The sequence below is a fragment of the Ischnura elegans genome, chromosome 7 (assembly GCF_921293095.1).
Source record: "Ischnura elegans chromosome 7, ioIscEleg1.1, whole genome shotgun sequence".
NCBI lineage: Eukaryota > Metazoa > Arthropoda > Insecta > Odonata > Coenagrionidae > Ischnura > Ischnura elegans.
The window spans coordinates 99,625,452-99,630,067 of NC_060252.1; the positions used below are offsets into that span (position 1 = coordinate 99,625,452).

The 4,616-nt window shown below is 38.8% G+C and overlaps 1 non-coding gene across 1 annotated transcript; it reads left to right on the forward strand.

The window, feature by feature from the left end:
• The first annotated feature begins 1,871 nt into the window (after positions 1 to 1,871).
• Positions 1,872 to 1,943, forward strand: Trnam-cau. Its single transcript has one exon. It is a non-coding gene; the product is annotated as a tRNA-Met (tRNA).
• The last annotated feature ends 2,673 nt before the right edge of the window (positions 1,944 to 4,616 follow it).

Genomic DNA, 4,616 nt, shown 5'->3' on the forward strand with positions numbered 1-4,616 from the left:
TCTATGTAATTCAGTGGACACTGATAGTATTAAAAGTTCCGTATACCTGAGATATAAAAGTTGGCATGTACAATTTTGAATGACCTTGGAAGGAATTATAAATGTTTGTTACAACTGGAGAAAGAGGTAATGAACTACTAGGTTGAGAACAGTGGCGACATGCCCGTAAGGACTCTCGGACGCCGCTCCTCCCAAATATTTGAAAAAGGAAAAAAAAATGAAATATCCATTCAATTGTAATCATACATCTATTTACCAAGGTGTTTTTTTCAATCGCATACATCGAAAATGTAGGAAAAACACGCAAAAATAGCGCGGGAAGTTCGCATTTGTAGCCGCGGGATGCTGGCCAGAACGTCCCAATCCATCGCCATGCCGTTATATGAAGAGTGGTAGTGGTGGGGGCTGCTGGTGCTATGACGCGTCTAAGATTGTGCCTTATGGAAGTCTTGGGACGCCGCCCGAGCATGCGCAGAGCGACGCATCTAGTGCCGCGCCGCCCGGCGGCCGTATAATCTTGGTGTTGTCGTGTTGCAGTGTTGCAGAATACCTTGTTTTGGTGACCAGTTGACTTACTATGTGTAAATTGTTTTAATGTGAATAGGCCTAGTTGTGGTTGAGTTAATCGAGTTAGTGATTGTTATTCTTTTAGTGTTAGAGACTTTTTTGTGCATTAGTAATCTCTAGATTCTCTGAAAAACTCAATAAAATACACAAAATATTCAGAAATGTTAACTAAATGGTGGAGTGTGCCCCTCCCAGCATTTGACTCACGAGCCGCCACTGGTTGAGAACTTAGAGGGACCTTCAGAAGTGAGAGGAGATTTAGCCACGAAAGTTCTCGGAGACAAGAGTGGAAAGACGACGGCCTCTATTGGAAATCTTTCCGTTTATTTACTTCGTCAGCTCCGAATTGACGTGGGGTGGAAACTTAGCTGGGCAGCGGACGTCAAGGTGGTCGGGCGGTCAGTGGGAGAGATTTCCAGATGGAAGGAGACTGGATGCTCCGGCGTTGCTTCCCGGCTTAGGGATGTCTTAAGAGATAAGCGGGGCCAAGTTAAGTCAATATTCTTATGAAGGTATGCGGAGGACCTCTTTAAACTTCAGAAAGCTATATAAATTACTGAAAATATTTTTTTCCCGTTTTAGGCACAGAGTAAGCTAGTTTTATCATGAAATTATTTGAAACAATTGGTGTTCATTTGATTGATAATTTTTCCATTGAATCATAAAATTAATGCATAATCTAAATTTAAAAATTTCGGGATTTTAATAGTAATAAATAATTCAACAATATCTACAATTCTAACCAATATCAAGAGATCACGCGCTTATGTATTTACATCAAAAATTAAAATGACATTGCCCAAATATCTGCTTATGCTTATGCCACTATTATGTTTTCCGCATTCTCCAATCCTCTCTCCAATTTAAGATAAAAAATAACGCGAAAATTACCACCCACTTTGCATGAGTTGTTGGCGTCATTCCGGCTAACCGACTCGTTTAGATGAAAAATTAATACTCACCTCATTGTAGGTAAACATCATCATACTCACTTCATCAAATAGAGCATGACTGATGAAAATAAGGGAGGTGAGAATTGATTGAGATGCTGCGACCCGTATGGCAGAAGCGCGTTACGTCATCGCAATCAAAGTCGGCGAAAAATCGATAATAATTTTGATGATTTTCCATAGCATCTACGAAGTTTATAGCATGCCCTCGATGTTTTTTGTCCCCAGTTAATCAACGCAGTGAGTTGTCAAAACGTCGGCAGTTATGAGAGAACTTACTGGTTGGGTAACCAGAATAGCCTCTTGGTTGCAAGTCTTACAATGTGTGCGAGACATATTTGAATGACCCTGAAGAGCAGAGTGGCGCAGTGGAAGCGTGCTGGGCCCATAACCCAGAGGTCCGTGGATCGAAACCACGCTCTGCTATTATTTTTTCTCGCATTTAAGTTGAAGGATATCAAGAAAACAATGTCGTGTAAATCACGAGTAGATAGAACATTGAACGTGCCTTTAAGTTATAGACTATAAAGAAAAACATCAATGCGCCAATTTTTATGCATTTATCCCTTCCTCACTAGGGTGTTTATATTCATTTAATTGAATTACTTATTGAACAACTACTACTTCTGTTTATTTTGCATAAATTACCTTTAGGGTTTACAATGGAAACAAACCAGACGAGGTTTGCAAATTTAATCTACAAGACTAAGCGTGGGTCATACTGATGAAAATTTCTGCTTCCAAACGCTCTTAAAGTCTTGTTATTGCTCTATAAATTCTCGTGAAAAGAGCACTCTCACGCATTTAGCTTTGTACCAATTAATACATAATATGCGGGATATGACGGTAATTATACATGAAAATTGAAGATAGTAAATTAGTTTTCTAAACGTGAATTCTGGGATAGGAAAATCATTTTTCATAGGTGCTGATTCATTCTTCCCTGGAAAGGGAAAGATATACCCTGGGCGTCTCTCCTCCACTCTAATGAATATTTTCCTTTGCTGTGGTCCATACTTGACGGAGACTCTAGGAGGCCAAGATCTACGCTTAAATTGAAAATATTAACTTTAAGCGAGAAAGTATCAGCGAAATGGAAGAGCTATAATCAAGATAAATGGAGCAAGTAAAGAAGGATGTGAAAGAGAAGAAATACGTAGGTGTGAAAAGATTAGCTGATAGGAGAACTTGAGTGGATAGCTGCGTCTAACCAATCCTAGGATTGTTGACCAGTGATGATGATGATGAACAATTTCACCGCCCAAGCTACATCCCACGAGACAAAAATAAAGATAGTAATCATTATGGGAAGGTACACTATTAGCACAAACCGATCAAAATGTTAATTACCCTCTTATTAGAAGTAGAACGTATACCTATATACGCTAAGGTCGACTGCGAAAAATTATGAAGACTGCTGCTCTAGTTTTTTCGGATCAAATGTTGAAAGTGAGTGTACGTTATGCAAAACACATTTCACGAGGGATACTGAGAAAGTTAAGAACAAAAGAACGAGATGGCTAAAATGACAAAAATAATTCTGAATCACGTCAGCGTATTCGCAAAGAGATGCCGTGTAAGTGAATTTCAAACGCAAAGAAATCGTACTCTTACTTAAATTATTTCGCAACTGAAGGTACGCAACTGATGATGGTTGCAAGCCAATGGAAATACATGTAGTAGAATTGTGAAATAGAATTAAGTGGGTTGTAAGAAATTTTTGTGTATCATTTTCAATTAAATAAATCTGAACTTGATAAATTATCAAAAAATATGACCTAAGAATATATTCTCCTTGTAGCCGAAACAAGAGACGAAAAAAATAGGAAGAGCGTGCACGTCAGAAGGCAGACGAGCATTTATGTACAAGTACATACTTTCTCTTTTCCCGTTGATGCAAATACGCTAGGGAATGGAGGGATGAGATCGCGATAAGAGCGAAAAAAGGTGAAAGAAGATGACAGAAACACATCTCACACCGCCCACCATATACTAAGCCACTATTCCAAAAATAAATAAAGTATTCTCCTCCTTCAAATGAAAACCTCGTTCACTTTTATTTATGTACAGAAGATGCGAGTTCACCCTTTGACACTTCTCTTCAACGCAGAAGATCCCATCGAGACTACAATCCAATGCACTGCCTCCATTATTTCCCACCAGTGTGAGAGATCCTATAGACAACGTCAAGCGTTTAACACTAGAACTACCGATGGAGTCATTTTGACTCCTCGCCATTTTTATTTCTCTGCCCTGTCTAAAATTTTCCGAATTCCGGCCTGAAATTTCGTGAATTTTATTCATTTTTGACACAAAATAAGGCTTTGCGATTAAAATAATTCTAGAAAATAAAATAGTCCACGTTTTTCAAAATTTACCTTTGACTACCAAAGGGAGTCATTTTGACTCCCTAATGTATTTTGCTTGTCTTTTCACCAAATAGTAATATTTATTCAAGTGTTTATCTCTTCTTTTGTTAATAATAATTAATTGAAATCAATCAATGGCTTGAATATACAATTATTTTCCTTTTGGCCCATTTTTGCGAGACTTTGAAAGCATTTCTTATTTTACGGGTCTGTGTTTGGATCTACAAACTATGTGAATGTCCTGATATTATTTTACCTTGCGACAAAGTGGTGAATATGCAATTCATAGCATTTTCAAATTCATGTGTTTAGAATCCGTCGTGTGTGCCCGTTCTCCCTTACCCTTTCCTTCTCGCCGCCCATCTTTGCCGCCGCCCGCTAATACTGTGTATTGCGCTGCAGCACTATTATTTCAGCCTTGACTGCGTGGAAGTTGATTTTCAAATATGAAAAAAGTACCTTTTATATACTGATTACCCAGAAAAATTGATACACTGATGAACCAGGAAAATAAATCAGTACAATGAAATAAAGTTACTGTCCTAGCACGTTCTGACAGCGCTGGCTGCCGGGTGCCGCACAGGGAAACCGTGCGCTGTCCTTTGCATTAGTGAATCCAGTGAGCTCTCAAGTGGAATGCAACACTCCTATGAAGCAAGGATTTCATTCTTCCTCACTGGCAGTATGGCTAGAAGAAGTAGTCGAAGGCGTGAAGATGTCCTATCTATGT